The sequence below is a fragment of the Microcaecilia unicolor genome, chromosome 1 (genome assembly GCF_901765095.1).
Source record: "Microcaecilia unicolor chromosome 1, aMicUni1.1, whole genome shotgun sequence".
Taxonomy (NCBI): Eukaryota; Metazoa; Chordata; class Amphibia; order Gymnophiona; family Siphonopidae; genus Microcaecilia; species Microcaecilia unicolor.
Window position 1 is genome coordinate 469,862,120 of NC_044031.1, and position 17,972 is coordinate 469,880,091.

Genomic DNA, 17,972 nt, shown 5'->3' on the forward strand with positions numbered 1-17,972 from the left:
AGCTCAAGATGAATTACATTCAGGTACTCTGGATATTTCTCTGTCCCAGGAGAGCTCACAATCTAAGTTTGCATGTGAGGCAATGGAGGGTTAAGTGACTTGCCCAAGATCACAAGGAGCAGCAGTGGGATTTGAACCGGCCACCTCTGGATGTCAAGACCAGTGCTCTAACCACTAGGCCACTCCTTAAAATAAATGTAACTCCTTAATCCCTTATTTGTCCTGTTTCTCTCTCTTGAATACATCATAAGCTCTGTCAAGCAGGAGCCACCTCATGTAGGAGGCTGAGAAAACGTGATGTGCAGAAAGAAAATTCTAAAATTCTAGCTTTGGGGTGGGGTGGGGAGATGGGACAGAGTGATGAGACAGTTGCATATGCTGAGTGGGAGGGCAGAGATAGAGGCGTGTTGGTTGTTTATGTTCTTGAATCTTTAAGATGGGATTTTTTATTTTGATATCATTTTAGTGAAAGCATTTTTTTTATTGATGACCAATATATGCAACAACACATCAAACATTAGCAATAGTCATTGCATTTTTAGTAAATGGAACCCTCCCACCCGCAAATACCAACAATGTATAACAAGAGAGCCTGTACTTTTATGACTAATAATTGAAAGAACAGAGAAAGAAAAAAAGAACACATCAATATCCTCACTATCCGTTCAAAGGACATTCAATAAGCCACTACAGGCCCTAGGAGACAATGATTGGCTATAGTTGTCCCAAATCTATACAAAAGCCTTCTTGCATTTTAAAGATGTTCTGGCTCCTTGGTTTTCCATCAATATATCAGTGAATGGAATTTGTTTTGCCGTGCCCAGTAAGAAGGTGAGTCAGCTGCTGTAAACACCCACAACATTATTTTTTTTACCCACAATCCCTGCCTTCCGAATCAATTGATGGCCCCCCTGCCCTGCAGTACAGAAGCCTCAAAAGATTCCAAGAGAAAGCCCAGCGGAGAAACCAGTATAGAAGAATGTAGCACTATCTCCAAATATAATATGGCTGACTTCCAAAAAGCTTATATCTGCAGGCATAACCAAAAAGCATGAACAATTGACGTCCAAATCACACTCTCCCCATTTTGAAAAGCTGTTCCCGAGTTAAATACGCCTGGTGTATAACTCAAAATCGACACTCTATAATCTGTATTAATAGTTATACTCGGGATTCATGCAATTAAAGTTAGGTCACAAATATTACCAGAAAGTTGTAAATTTCTACATCAATTCAGTGTCAGGACTGATAAATCATGTTGGGGGAAAGTCTGTAATAAAAGCTTACATAAAAGGAAGACACCATAAAGCGGTCATCCCTGGCATCAGCCAAGAATGTATGAAATTTGCGGCTGTGTGTGGCCTGAAGAGCCTCCAAACTTAACATAATGGGCTAACTGCTTGTATACATATAAATACCATTACCCAATTGAGCTAGAGGTTTCAAGTGCTCAGAATCTCCCACCACATGACTTAAATAATGTATACCCAGGGTACCCCAGTGCCAAAAATACTTATTCTCCATGCCAGGGCTAAACATCACATTCCCTTGAACGGGGAATAAATCAGAGCTTTCAGCTGAGACAGCCCAGTACCTTGTAAAGTCACACCAGAGGGAATGTAAATACAGTACAACTCCAATTATCCAGACTATCCTCTGCAGGGGTGGATATTCATTTTTGAAAAGAGAATATACTTTTAGAGTTACATGTTGAGTATTATTTTTTGTTTTCATTTATAAATGGGAAAAATATCAAGCTATTGTGATGTTAAACATTTCTTTTTACTATATAGCAGCCATAATGTGATAACTATGATACAACGATTATGATAAAAAAAATGGAAAAGATAAGGAACAGAAGCAATCCAGATAATTGGCTATCCGGATAATCGATGTCCTACTGTACTATGTTTGATATGTGGTGGAAGCTTGTGTGTAGGTGTTTGGAGCAATAAGTGTCATGGTTGAAAATATTGTTGCTCTAAAAGCAAAAGAAGTGTAATCCAGTCAACCAAGTGATGGAGCAAACAGGCTTAAATATATTTTTTTAAGATTAAGCAATTCTAACCCATTCGTACACCAAGAACCAATCAAAAGGGTTTTTTTTTTTTTGTTTTGAGCATCCCCAACAAAACTTAGCAATGAGCTTTTGCAAATCCTTGAGGTCTTTTTTTTTTTTTTTTTTAAGTCTTAAAGGAAACATCTATAATATGTATAGCCATCTTGGAAACTCTGTCATTTGAAATAACTGGAAACTGCCATGAAGACTAAGATGGAGGTGCCTCCAGTTCAACAGCGTGTCAGATGTGGTCTGAAGTAGTTTATCCACATTTAAACAATATATCTGAAGTGTGAGCAGTCAATTGGATAGCCCCATTAGTCCATTTCAGTCAAAAAGAACTGGGCCATGAGACTCAGTTGATCCTGAGAAGCCAACACCAGTCAATTCAACTTAAAACCTGAGTACTACTACTAAATAGCATTTGTATAGCGCTACCAGACACACGCAGCACTGAACACTTGACATAGAGAGACAGTCCCTGCTCAAAGAGCTTACAATCTAGGTAGTCCCCATATTCCTCAAAAGTTTCCATTAATGCGGGTAAGAGTGTGGTGGAATTTTTTTTTACTATCGTTTTAATGTTCTATAATAAAAATAGTTATAAATTATTTATTTTATTTATTGCATTTGTATCCCACATTATCCCACCTCTTTGCAGGCTCAATGTGGCTTACAATTCGTCGTGGATATTGGAAATAGAAAAGAATATACATTTGGTTTATGGAGGGTTAGGGTTACATGGTGGTGAAGTACATGGTTGTATTACAGCAAAAGACATTATAAGACATTCCTATTTATATTAAAGATTATACAGTTATATGTGTTGATCTTTGTGATAAATCTTGTCGAAGAGATAAGTTTTCAGTAGTTTGCGGAAATTGGCCAGTTCATGGACTGTTTTCAAGTTGCGTGGTAATGCGTTCCATAGCTGTGCGCTCATATAGGAAAAGGTAGATGCATGCAACAATTTGTATTTCAGACCTTTACAATTGGGAGGATGAAGATTTTATTGCGTTCCTGGGTGGTAGTTCTATTAGGTCTGACATGTAGGCTGGGGCGTCTCCATGGATGATCTTGTAGACTAGGGTACAAAGTTTGAACGTGATGCATTAAGTGGGAGCCAGTGTAGTTTTTCTCATAGGGGTGTCGCGCATTCATATTTTGATTTGCCGAATATTAATCTGGCTGCTGTGTTCTGGGCTGTCTGGAGTTTTTTTTTTTTTTTTTTTTTTTTTTTTAAAGTATTTGCTCTTTGCAACCAGCGTATAGTGAATTACAATAGTCCAGATGACTAAGTACTAGTGATTGTACCAGATTGCGGAAGACTGACCTTGGAAAAAATGGTTTAATTCTTTTTAGTTTCCACATTGAGTGAAACATCTTTTTGGTTATGTTTGTCGCATGATTCTCAAGTGTTAGGTGTCGATTGATGGTGACTCCAAGAATTTTTAGGGTGTCCGAGACTGGTAGGTTTAGTTTAGGTGTGTTGATGGTGGTGAATTTATTCTTATTGTACTGCGAAGTGAGTGCAAGGCATTGGGTTTTTTCTGCATTTAGTTTCAGCTGAAATGCATCTGCCAAGGAGTTCATGATGTGTAGGCTTTGCTTGATTTCGTTGGAGATTTCCCTTAGATCTTGTTTGAATGGGATGAAGATCGTTACATCGTCAGCATATATATGTGGGTTTAAGATCTGATTCGATGATAGTCTGGTCAAGGGTGTCATCATTAGGTTGAATATGGTCGGTGAGAGAGGGGATCCCTGTGGAACGCCGCATTCAGGTGTCCATGTAGCTGATGTAGCCGAATGTACCACTATTTCTTTAGTAAAAGTAGTATATCACATTAATAAAAATGCAAGTTTAGGTATAACTGAGAATATCTGGAATAGGATCAGGATTTATAGATACATCAATTTATCATTTTCCTATGAACCAATATTTTTTTATTAGAGCTATATTAGCATATTTTACTATTCAGCCCAAAACAAATACGAATAATGGGCATTGAGCTTTAACAAAACAACAACAGAAGCAATGTGAAATCAGAGATCAAGTGTTTCAGTGGGATTTATCAGAATTTTGATATCTGAAGGCAACACCTAAACAAAATAAATGACATACCCATGTAAAAGTAGATTGCATGGAGACAAGATGGCGGCGTTGAAGCGAAAGCGGTCAAGCAGCCCCGCTCCTAACCTTCACTCTGATTTGTAAGGAAATTTTCCTACTTACCTATGTCTAAAAGGAGGGGTAAGCAGCACATTGGCACCACTACGCCTGTGATTCCCGTGGTTGGATCTATGGGCCGCTTTACTGCGTCCGGACCTTTTTTGGGGCTGGATTTATTCCCACGGCTTGAGGTTGAGACTTCTCTCAGCCCTGAAGATCGGACGCCTCCACTCATGCCGACGGCGGAACAGTGACGTGGTCAGGAAACCCCTAGCTTTGATACGCAAGGAGTGTTTCCTGAAGCGGGGTCAGATCGCTGTGTTAATCCGCCTGATACAACTGCTCAGATGAGTGAGGCACAGGAGAGAGTCGGAGTTTCTGCCGACCCTGAAGCTGCTATGCAGAAACAGTCTTCTGAGGAAATACAGACTTCTTACTTCTTTAAGTTAGTCTTTTTTGCCTATTAAACCTTCCACCATTACTTTGGACACTATATGGGAAGCTCTTAAGTTTGGAAACTTCATTTTCCCAAAAATTACTCTCTGTAATGCATTATACTCAAGTTCCATCGGAGAAAATATCCCTGCTGGAAACAAAAACTTTAAATATGGAAAAACAGATTGACTCTAATGTTATTAATATTCAGTCACTCCAACAAACAAGTACATTTGGTTAAAGAAAATTTGATACTGAAATATAAGATGGAGAAAGAATATGGAGAATCAACAGATCTAAAACATTAAGATTGATAAATTTTCCTAAAGTACCCGCTGTTGCTCCTTTTATAACTTTCAAAAAGTATCTATCAGAGATATTGAAAATTCGAAAACAGGCTTACCCTCCGGTCTCTAAAATATATTATTTCTCATTATATAAAAGGAAGAATACTAATTAACCAATTTCTGAAGAAGACGAAGTTACATTTGACACTTTAAATTTAACACAAATTCTTGAAGACGATAATGTTATTAAACCAGCTACCTTGATTGTGACTTTTGTATTACAACCGGATAGAGACTGGATAGAGACAATTTTTCCGTCATAGAGAAGAGCTCTTTCTGAATTGTAAAATTAGAATTTTTCCAGATATTGCTAGAGCAACCCAAAAAAGGCATCAACTTTTCCTTAAACTCCACCCTCGGGTGGTGCAATTAGGTGGTTTATTTTGGTTGAATTTTCCTTGTGTGTATTAAAACTTAACTCAGTGAAATATGTTTTCAATGATCCTTATGCATTTAATATCTTTCTTGGACTCGAAGACTGTTGTAACTCCAGTTTTGCAGCCTATAGCAATATCTTCTCCTACTCCATAATATAATAATTTGGACCGCGTTTCACTTCTAATTTTCATTTAAAATGTTATAACAATATTTCATGGAATTGTACCTTGTCTTCTCCTTTCAATAGTGGACTATAGAACAGATAATAGTAAAAATAGTTGCTTGTAAAAAAAAAAAAAAAGTAATTTTTAAGAAATATGATGTTCAATATTACCTATCTTTTCTGAATCAAGTTTATTCTTGTTTAAAATTGTGAAACTGATAAAAAAAAGTAGATTGCATGTATACTATGCCTATTTGTATTGTTCTTTAAATATTTTTACTGCTGTAATTGTCTATTGCTTATGTTTGATATATTCTTACTGTATACCACTTTGAGAGAATTCTTTCAAAAAGGCGGTAAATAAATCCTACAAAATAAATAAAATTTAGTAATTATTGAACATTTTGGCAAGTTTCCTTTCAAATCAACTAAATGATCAAAATTCTCACGAGTCAAGTTAAATTTCTTCTTTCAGAAAATGTAGTCCCAACATTACTGAAGAGCCTTTCACCCAGTACACTAGTTAGAGGAATGGCCAAAAAAGCTTTAGCACTCATTTGGATAAGTATGTTCGTGTTGTTTCCATCACATAATTGGCTCTTCAGTTCTTGGTAAGCAGGGTTCTACAATGAATTTGTTGAACTTGTGCCATCATAGCACACTTGAGAATTAGACCAAAATCCTGGTGGTCTTGACAAATGTGGTGATTTGGAAGAATGTTCAGCAACAAATTCGTGAACAGATGAGAAAAATTTCAAAATTTTGCTTCCATTTATTTTAGGTCATCATTTACTGTCAGTAATTTAAACCATGGGTTAGCACAAGTAGAATGTCATATTCAAAGAAACATGAGAAGCAATCATTCACAGATTTCACTGTGTCTGACTGCATTTTCTTTATTCCATCAGACAAGTTATTCAAGCAAAACTACAGAAAGTGTAGATGATCACTTGCTTACTTCGCTAGTTGTTTGAACAGCTTCAGAAATAATCACACTGCTCATCAATGACCAATGCTGCACATTTAGTCCCTTGACATCATCCGCTTCAGAAATGTAAAGCAGTACAACCTCTCTTTGTTCAAGCAAACGTTCCAACGTATAAAATACTGAATTCTATCTAGTTACCACATCAGCTAGCAGCTGATGCAGACCCAATTCAAGCTGAATGGCAAGTAGACAAGATGTGGCACTGGAAAAATGCTTTAAGTGTCCAACCAGTTTTCTGGATGTGTGAATTAATGACGTGACAGAAGATGCGAGAAAATGAAATCATGAATACATAACATCCCATCGGCAGACGAACTTGCCAAATACGTCAATGAAAAAATTGTTAAATTATGAAACAATCTTCCTCAGAACACCACGGATTTTGAAAACTTCATAAATGGTCTGGACCCAGCCTCAGGAGAATACCCAGCGGACTGAATCTGGTCAAAATTCGCTCTCCTCACTGCTGAAACAATTACCCATGCGGTTAATAGTGCCTCCAACACTCACTGCAAATTGGACACCTGTCCTAGCTACCTATTAAAATCCGCCCCTGATCGCTTCACTGCAGATCTCACTTCCTATCTAAACTTCATGCTCCAACAAGGTCTCTTCCCCAAGGAAAATGGCAACATCCTACTCACCCCAATACCAAAAGATACAAAAAAAAAAAAATGAAATCACCAATTACCGCCCAGTAGCATCTATTCCACTATAGTCAAACTGATGGAAAGTATGGTAACCAAACAGCTTACCGATTACATATACAAATTCTCTATACTACATGAATCACAATCAGGATTTCGCCCCCACCACAGCACCGAAATAGTGTTAACCACCCTTCTGGCCAAATTTGGCAGGAAATAGCAATAGGCAATAGCATACTTCTCCTCCAATTCAACATGTCTAGTGCAATATACTACTAAGACTCCTAGATTACTTCAGGATTGGTGGAAATACACTCAGTTGGATCAAGGGTTTTCTAACCACCAAAACATACCAAGTGAAATCAAATTCAAATATATCATCCCCGAGGAAAGCAGACTGTGGAGTACCTCAAGGATCACCACTATCACCGATCCTTTTCAACCTAATGATGACCCCATTAACCAAATCCTTATCTACCCAGGGCCTCAACCCATTCATCTATGCTGACGATGTTACATAGATGTATCCCTTTCAAACATGATTTGACAGAAATCAACAAAATCAACCTCAGCTTGCATACTATGAACTCATGGGCAAATGCATTCCAACTAAAACTCAATACAGAAAAAGCACACTGCCTCATCCTCTCATTCCGATACAATACAAACATACCCACAAACTTAATTACCCTAGACTACACCCTCCCTATTTCAGATAACCTGAAAATCCTTGGTGTCACAATCGACAGGAACCTTACACTCGAAAGCCAAGTTAACTCTACAATCAAGAAAATGTTCCACTCAATGTGGAAACTTAAAACGAGTGAAACCATTCTTCCAGAGGGCAACATTCTGCAACCTGATACAATCAATGGTACTAAGCCATGCCGACTACTGTAATGGAATTTATGCTGGATGCAAAGAGAATCTTGTAAAGAAGCTTCAGACCGCTCAAAACACAGCAGCCAGGCTTATATTTGGAAAATCACGATTCGAAAGCGCCAGACCCATTCGTGAAAAACTACATTGGCTCCCAATCAAAGAACGTATTACTTTTATGTTTCAATGGTTTTTATTGATGATTCAACATTTTGAATAAAAGCAATAAAGTCATAATTTATGATCATAACAACAAGTCATATGTGTATACATACATCTTAACTGCATCATCAAAATTTTTACATTTTCTCCCCTCCCCCCCCCCCTCCAGAAACAGCTGCACATTAAACTTCTTACTTCATGGTACCTATTCCTTCCAGAGGCTATTACAGGAATTTCCAGTCTTATACATGAGTACATTTCTGCTGAGCATCCCATTTGCTAGGGCATGCCAATTTTATTGAGCACGGCACTTCTTGCTTTGTGGAAGATATTTTGCAAATACTTAACCCATATATTGTCAGGCTCAGTCGCCAGATCCGCACCACTCTTTCTCAGTCTCTTCCTTTCTTCACCAAGCACGCTCTTCCCTCCCGAGTCGACAGTCTGCAATCAGGGTCTCCGGACAACAGGCAAATCACCAGAAGTGCTTTATTATCTCATGAGTACATTTAATCTGCTTTAAGGCTTCACAGGCCTTCCCCTCTCCTCAGTGTAGCTCCACTTTTAAACACAGTTCATTGGAGCCCTGCTTGCAATACAGTTCAGCTTGGGCCTGCTTTCCACACAGTTCACTTTGGCCCTGCTTTCAATATGGTTTTCTCCAGCACTGCTTCTAATCCAGTACTTAGTGGTACTGCTCTTTCCCACAGCTAATGAGCACTGCTCACAATTCAGTTAGCAATGTTTTCCTCCTCAATTCAGCTTAGCACTGCTTTCAAACGCAGTTTAGTTTAGCATTGCCTTCAAACACAGCTCAGTTTAGCACTGCTTTCAAACACCGTTCATCTTAGAAATGAAATTAAACAGTTCAATTCATTGGCAATATGGTCTAAGTCACTTTCTCACTCTTAGACCTAATGACCCACCTCCCTCGTTTGTCAGCACAAAACCACCTGACATCCACCCACCGGGTCAATTCACCAAGGCTTCATTCATTCTCTCCAGTTCAGTTCATAACTCACTTTAAGAGCCCTCCACCAGCACTTCCATTTCCTCCTCATTCTCCCCTCCTTCCACCTCCTCCAGTTCCATTCTCTCCTTCCCTTCCTCTCGGTCTAGGGGCTCCTCCCTTCCTCCATCTGATTCCATCTCCCAATCACACCCCGGCTCCTCCCTCTCTTGCATAGAATCTTCACCCTTCACCTGATCCCTCTGCTGTTGCTGCACTGCCTTCTGGACCTTGTAGTTTCTTAGTTCCTGGTTTCTCTGACGTTGCCCTGCCTTCTGGGCTTTGTAGCTCCTTGGTTCTGAATCTCTGGTGCTGCACTGCCTTCTGCGGCTTGTAGTTTCTTTGCTCTTCACAATATCTTTAAACCTCTTTCTTTTCTTGGGATTGCCAGGGACCTCCCTGGCCTCCCACAGCATTAATTCATGCAGCCTATTTCTCCAATACCAAAAAGAGGGTGGATCTACCTGCAACCAATGTCTTAATATACATTTTTTCCCCACTGCATATGCCTTGCATAGAAATATCTTCATATTTTTGTCTGAAATCCCATAAGCATCACTTTTATTCAAAAGCACTCCTCTCCAGGAAGGGAGCAGTCTTTGCCCTAATAGATGTTCAAGATATTTCTGCATCGCTCTCCAAAATAATTTTATTCTATCACATCTCCAAAATGCATGCATAAAGGTATTACTATCTCTACAACACTTAGGGCATTGGGCATCAGATGTCCATCCTGCCCTTACCACTTGTACCTGTGTTATGTACCCCCTATGGATTACCCTATATTGACTCTCCTGCAACTCTGCCCTACCTACTTGCTTTGGTATTTCTTTTATCAATTTTGCAAAATTTATGCCTTTCAGCTCATATCCCAAATCTTTGCTCCATGCCTCTTTTAATGTCTCATATGTATGTGGAGGAATGAGCGACACCAGAGCTCTATGCAAACTCAAAATTGACACCTGCCCATGTGCAACCCCCTCAGGAAGTCGCGAAGCCTCTGTCCCATTCTCGTGCCCAGGGCTGCCTGGTCCAAACTAAGCCAGTAATGATGTAGTTGTCTATATGAATAATAATCTTTATTGGTTAGTGAGAGTCTTTGCTGCAAGTCCTGGAAACCATACAGACCACCCTCTTCATTTACCAAGTGTTCAAGCAGGGTAATCCCCATTTCTGACCATCTATCAAATATCCCTTTCTCCAATCCCGGTAGAAAATCGCCATTCCCTCGCAGTGGGAGCTGATCACTAATATTGGGGTTGTGTTTCCACACCTGCATAAGGAAGCGCCAAATGCTTCTCAACGGTTGCAGCAGTAAACTGCTACGACAAGTGTGTGGTAGATTTTTTGTTTTAGCTTGCAAAAGGAAATTCAAATGCCAAGGCCCAAATAGTGTTCGCTCCCAACTAATCGGTGTGTATTGATTTGTATTAAACAACCAGACCCTAAGATGTCTCAGAAGGAATGCCCGATTGTATCTTTTTATACAGGGTAGTCCTAGCCCACCTTGCGCCCATCCATCACTCAAATATTCAAAACGTAGTTTTGACTTCTCTCCCCCCCCCCCCCCCCCACAGGAATCTTCGACATATCTTGTGCAGCTTTCGTATATCTTTACCAAGCACATGTATTGGCAGCACCTGCAGAATATAAAGCCATCTTGGGAATATGATCATTTTAAATAGATTAATTTTACCTATTAAAGATAAAGGTAAGTGGCTCCCATCTCTCGAGGGCTCGGCTGGTATCCTGTAGCAGCTTTTCTATATTGATTTTATAAAGCTTAGTGGGATCTATAGTTAGGCGCACTCCTAAGTATCTGAATGACTCCTCCGTCCATTTTAATGGGAGCTGTCTTTGCCAATCTCTGACTTGGTCCCCCTCCCTCTCGGACTTCTCTAAATTTAGCTTAAAGCCAGAGAAGTCACCATATTCTGCCATACATTCCAAGAGTGCTGTCAATGATGTTTCTGGTTGGGTCATATGTGCTAATAAATCATCAGCGAAAGCTGCTATTTTAAAGGTTTCTGTGCCTATCTTGACTCCTTGTATATCAGGTGTTTGCTGGATATCTCTGATCAATGGGTCTAATGTTAGAACAAATAGAGGCGACAGTGGACACCCTTGCCTAGTACCCCGATGTATTGAAAAAGGAGGGGACAGGAAGCCATTAGTCCACACCTGGGCGTGTGGGAGATAATAAAGTGCTCGGATCGCCTCCTGAAAGAACCCTTTTATGCCATAAGCATCTAACGTTCCAAATACGAAATCCCATACCACCCTGTCGAATGCTTTTTCGGCTTCAAAACTGACTAGCAGACGGTATAACTTGCTTAGATACTGCCTCCAAGGTTACCAATATCTTTCTCACGTTTTTAGTGATAGTTCTGCCCTGTACAAATCCCACCTGTGACTCCTCAATAGTATCTGGCAATACTCTCGATAATCGATTTGCTAATACTTTGGCAAACAGTTTTGCCTCTTAGTTGAGTAACGATATTGGCCTATAAGATTCAGGTTTCTGCGGGTCCCACCCAGGTTTGGGGATCACAATAATCTGAGCTGTTCTTAAAGAACTGGGCATTTGTTTCTCCTGTACTATATTATTGAACATTGATGTAATTGGTTCCACTACTTTGTCCCTCAACATCTTGTAGAATTCTCCTCTATACCCATCTGGGCCTGGGGCCTTCCCCAAGGGTCCTTGCTGTATAGCCCATAACACTTCATCCACCTTTACTGGAGCATTTAGCATATCTAGGCTCTGTGCCCCTATACGCGGAAGATCCCGTCCCTCCAAATACATCTTGCTATCCAACGGGGGTGGATCCGGGACAGCGTACAGCTGCCTACAATATTCTTGCAAGATTCTGTTTATTTGGGCATCTTTATTTTCTAAAGTTCCATTAGGTGAGTACAAAGTGTTTATTTTATAGGGGCCCTGCCTGGGGTTTGCCAGCCTAGCCAGCATCTTTCCACTTCTGTTGGCATGTTTATATAATTTATATCTATAATAGACATAATTTTGTTGGGCCTTATTGTGTAACCTCTCATTTAAGGTTTGCTGCAGTTCTAAAAGTTGGGCTTTTAATGCGACATTATGATGTCGTCCATACTCACGCCATATCCGCGTTACTTCTTTCTCTAAACGAAGTAATTCCTTCTCCCTTGCCTTTTTTTGATGACTTGTATATGTGATAATCTCCCCTCTGAGTACTGCTTTGGCTGTATCCCAATAGAGTATGGGAGTTGTAATGTGCGTCTGATTAGTGTCTTGGAACTGTTTATATTTTTTGAGTATATATTCCCTGAAGCCCTGATCTTTATATAAACGGATGGGAAATCTCCACTGGAATGATCCCGGATTGTCCTCTGCAGGTTCCCATACAACCATTACCATTGCATGATCAGATATTTTAATGGGGCCTATTTCTGTAGCGTGAATTTTTGTGAATAAGGAACAATAAATATGTAATCAATCCGTGACATGGTGGCATGTGCATGAGACAAGAGAGTCTAGTCACGCTCTAATGGATGCAAGGTGCGCCACACATCTACCAGGTCCAGAACCTCACTTAATACAACTATTCCTCTGGAGTCCGCACTTGTTCCCTTTTTCTCTCCCTGTGATCTATTCAATTTAGGATTCCCCACTTCGTTGAAATCTCCTCCAATCAGTAAGGGAATTCCCTCAAAACTTGTTAAATGATGCAAGAGTTGTTTATAAAACCCCTTGTTATACGTATTAGGAGCATACACATTACATATTAACTACTGGTTGACACTCTACTGTTAGGTGTACCATTACGAATCTTCCCGCTCCATCAGCGATGATTTTGTGTGTGGTAATTTGCACCCCCTTCTTAATTAAAATTATTACCCCCGCTTTTTTAGCTTGCGCCGGGGACTCGTAATATGAGCCCACCCACCAACGGCGTGATTTCTCATGTTCCTTGGCATTTAAATGTGTTTCTTGAAGTAATGCTATTTACACCTGTTGCTTATAAAGTGCTTGAAGTATCTTCTGCCTTTTAATCGACGAAGAGATACCTCCCACATTCCATGTCACTACTTTAAGGGTCATCATGTGTTACCGTAATTTAAATAATGTATTACCTTGATATCTTCTCTGATTGCGTGGGGAGGGCATCCCAGCCTATACCCCCCCCCACCCTCCCACCTGTAGCTAATCAGAATGCTACTTGTGACAATGTTTTACCTGTATTCTCCTGTACCCCTGTGACCATGAAGTTCCTACTCCTCAATGTACCCCCCTTTACCCCTCCCCCACCTTCCCCTTTTCTTCCCAGCATCCCCATACTCTTAACAGCCCCGAGGGTGCCCTACTTCCGTGCCTCGATCCGGGATCCCATCCTTACCAATATATGTGTTCTTTATCCCCGTCCCCCTTCCACCCTACAAACTTCACAATCATCATCAACATCTGCATAACTGTAAACTCAGCTGCAAACAAGCACGAGCCTTCACATCTTCACTGCTCTTCCACCATCTATTGCTTGAATCTCTCTTTCGCCGGCTTCTGAACTGTTCATGTAGTTCTAGACGTGCTGGGTCTGTCTTCTTTCAGCCGGTCCACGAACGCTTGAGCGGTTTCTACTGTGTCGTAGTCCCGCACTGTTCCATTATGTTGGATTCTTAATTTAGCCGGGTACAGTAAGCTGAACCGTATCTGCTTTTTATGTAATAGTCCACAAACTTGCGTAAATTGCTTGCGTTGGAGGGAGAATTTGGTAGAATAGTCTTGAAAGCATAGTATCTTATGTCCCTCTACCTCCAGCTTTCCCCCTTTCCGCAGAACCGCTAACACCTCCATCTTATGCTGGTAGTGGAGCAGTCTCATTATGACCACTCTTGGCCGCATGTTAGTCTCTTTCCTTGGGCCCAGGCGATGTGCTCGTTCTATCTTGAGTGGTCCCGTCGTACTATGACTAGACAACAACTTGGCAAGCCAGGGCTCCAAGAAATCTCTCAGTTCCACGTCCTGTATTGATTCTGGTATTCCTACTAGGCGTAGATTATTCCTCCAAGAACGGTTCTCCAAGTCATCCACTTTATCTTCTAGTGTTGAAACCTTTTTTTGGAGATGTTCAATGGACTTTGTAGCTTCTTGTGAGGAGGTTTCCACGTCCCCCAGTCTCTGTTGGACCTCCTGAAACTCGTTAGTAAAGGTTGTGATCCTTTGGTCCATTCCATCCAGTTTGTCAATTATTTGCTGTAGCTTGTGGTTCATGGTTTCCTCCACCGCCATTTTTACCTCTGTGACAATTTCAGAGGCCCAGAGCTTACCGATGGTGACGGCAGAGAATTTTTCTCCGCCATCTTTATACTCCCACTCTTATTCTTGTCCAACTCTTTCCTGGATCCTCTGGTCGCCATACAATGTGCTAAGGTCAGCTAGAATCAGATCAGAGAAAAAAAAAATAAAATTTTTCTTCCTTTTTTCCCTTGTACTTGTCCTAGTTGCTCAGTTATCTGCTGCTATAGGCTGAACAGTCAATTTATTTGTAGTGTACTGAGCACCGTTTTATGGTCGCTCAGTCCTACGTCTGTGAAACTGCCTTATTTGTTCTCTGATGTCCAATCTTATAATGTCCGAGTCTCTGTACTTTTACAAATCTCTGCCTGTGCAAACATTGTGCCTCTTCGTGTTCGCCAATTCTTCTTTATTTGTTGAGCGCATTTGTGGTCATTTGCAGATGCTAAAGTTGAAACCTTTGTGCTTATCTTCGCATGCCTCTCTTTCAACCATCAGTCGCTTAAACAAATGCGCTGCATTGCCCCCTACTTCGCGTGTCCCGCTCTCTCAGCCGCGCTCCACCACACCCTCATCCAGCTACTAGCGCCTCCGGCTCCATTCGCCCATTCTGGATCCCACAAATAAGGTTTTTGTACCTTTGTTGTTTTCGTTTTTCCGATCCACCTCCCACAATGGGCCTTTGACATGCCTCTCTCCTGGTTTCCTCGCTGGTTACCGCCGATCGCGGCCAAGTGCGGGATCGCCGAATTTCCCCTCTCCGTCTCTGCGATTCTGGTTCCGCGGCTCTCAATCGTATAGTAGGGTCATTCTTTGGCCGGGGTACAGCGTCTCCGCCGTTTTCTGGGGGTGGAAGTACTTTGTCTTGTGGGATCCCCGATCATCGCCTTCGGGAGCTCACTGTGCGGCAGCCATCTTGGCCGGCAGTGCCACCGGACATGAACATATTACTTTTAAAATCTGCACCCTGAAGATTCAACGGCTGAACTAGATTATAAGGGGTTAGCAGAAAAATGGTCAAGTGACTTAGAACATATGATTTCTCCCGAGGTCTGTAAAACGTACTTGAAATCATTGTACAGACAAAGATTGTCAATACCACAACGGGAGAGACTGTACAGATGGCTCCTAAGAACCCATATATCCCCGAACAGGGCATTTAGGGCTGGATTTGCGGAACACGGAAATTGTCCGAAATGTAACTTTGAGATGGCCTCACTGGGGCATATGTTCTGGAGCTGTAAGCACGTTAAAAGATTTTGGTCAAGGGTGGGGCAGGAGATAGATAGGATGTGGAACTGCACTTTTATTAGAGATCCACTAATATTATTCAATAACTTTAGATATACAACAACTCCTCCGGTGGGACTCAAAGCGTTCTTGTGCATTGGAATATATTATGGCATTAACTCGATTTTGCAGTTCTGGAGAGATGCGGAAGAACCTCCCCTGCAGATATGGAGGGGTCAAATGCTTAAGCAAATGCGAATTGACCGGTGCGGTATCCGAGAGATAGATAGTACACCGGGACAGAGGTTCAGAGCACAATGGGAACCAATGTGGGAGACCTTGACACCTAGAGGAAGGAGTTATTTATTAAACTATTAATATTGACATTACATTACATTGCACATTGAACATGTGGTTTGGGGGAGGAAGGGGCTGACCATGAATAAGAGGTTCAAGAAGGCAAGTGATAAGCAGATCTTCCCCTCATATTATAGTGTGGAGGGGGCACAGGCGGATGCATATACACTGGTTTAAAGACCATAAGGGCCTTAGATCCTGTTGTTTAAGTTCGTCTCTCTTTATTATAATTTGGATGAGCAAGTAAAGGTGTCACACCCTGTGTTAACAAAGAAAAGGGGTCGGGATGGGTGAAGGGATGGGCAAGCGGGGGGGTTTATAAGTAGCAGTAACCATTGAAGGGGAAGAAGGGAGAGATTCCACCGGGACCATAAGAACATAAGGTCCGGGTGGAAGAGCTGTAGGATGGGTGGGAGGGAGAATGGGAGGAATTAATAAAAAGTTTGATGGATGTTGTAATGGTATTGTTGGATTGGATGTCCTGGGGCAACACTCTGTGTGCCCCCGGCTGTTGATGTGATAACATGTATCATCAATAAAAATGTTGAATCATAAAATCTGCACCCTGGTCCACAAAATTATGTATGGTGAAGCCCCCGGATACACGACTGACCTCATAGACCTGCCAACCAGAAACTCAACCAGATCATCACGAACATACTTAAATCTTCGCCACCCTAGTTGCAAAGGACTCAAGTACAAATCAATTTATGGATCCAGTTTCTCCTATATAAGCACGCAACTCTGGAATGCACTCCCTAAAGCCATAAAAACTACTTATGATCACCTCAACTTCCAGAAATCACTAAAGACCAACCTGTTCGAAAAGGCATGCTCCACTGACCCAACTTAAGTGCCTGAACCCAGCAACACAAAGAAACCTAAACTTTTAATGAACACTACATAACTTCCCTCTCTACGATTTCAAATGTGTCTTTAACATATTTATCTCATTGACAATAACATCACTCTGTATTTGTTTCATCACCGGAGGTGGCTATCGCCTCACGGTACTATGTAAGCCACATTGAGTCTGCAAATAGGTGGGAAAATGTGGGGTACAAATGTAACAAATAAATAAATAACTGGAGTTTATGAGCAACACAACCGAGTCCATGGACCCCTACCATTTTTCAGAGCTTTAGTTATGTGGACCCCATTGTCTCATAAGATGACATGGACTCAGCTTTTCTCAATGTTCTCCTTTATGAGCATTTCCAACACAGCTTCTGCTAGACGAGCTCCAGTGCAACTACAATGAAAATACTCACGTCAGATAGTAAACTGTTGCCAAAAGTCATCATTAATCCAGTGGCAGTAAGACTGGAAAACACAACTGAATAGTTTTGTAAATGTCCAACAAAAGATCATCCCATCTTATAAATGGATCAAATGTAACACAAGCATACAATGGGATGATCTTTTCTGAAAAATACTTACTTGATGGCAATTTATATTTAGGTTCTAAAACTGCTAACTTCTGGAAGCCAATTCCTCAACAACAGAGAAAGGCTGGACATCTATCATTTCACCGATAACTTCGTGAATCTTTTGGGCCTCTGGGCTTGATCCCCTGTTTTCATTTAAAAAAAACCTCAAATCTTACACACTATTGGTTTTTCATTTCTCCTTACTGGTCTTTGGATGCGCATAGTATCGTGCTTTGCCAACAGATGTCACTGCACCTTGATCCCCCACCTACCCTTCCAAACAGATGTGAGGTTCCCATTAGCTGACCCCCCATTTTATTTCCTCCCCCTCACCTGCTCAACCGCAGTCATGCTGCACACTGTTTTTTTTACATTAAAACTGTTGCACCAGCTGTCACTGTCTGCTCTCTCTGAACTTTAAAGCTGCTCCAGCCCCCCAA

At 41.1% G+C, this 17,972-nt stretch overlaps 1 protein-coding gene across 4 annotated transcripts in view; it reads right to left on the reverse strand.

Annotated features, from left to right (window-relative positions):
* Positions 1–17,972, reverse strand: part of OSBPL1A (oxysterol binding protein like 1A) — a 548,756-nt gene that overhangs the window by 466,253 nt on the left and 64,531 nt on the right. The gene's annotated exons all lie outside the window — the stretch shown is intronic.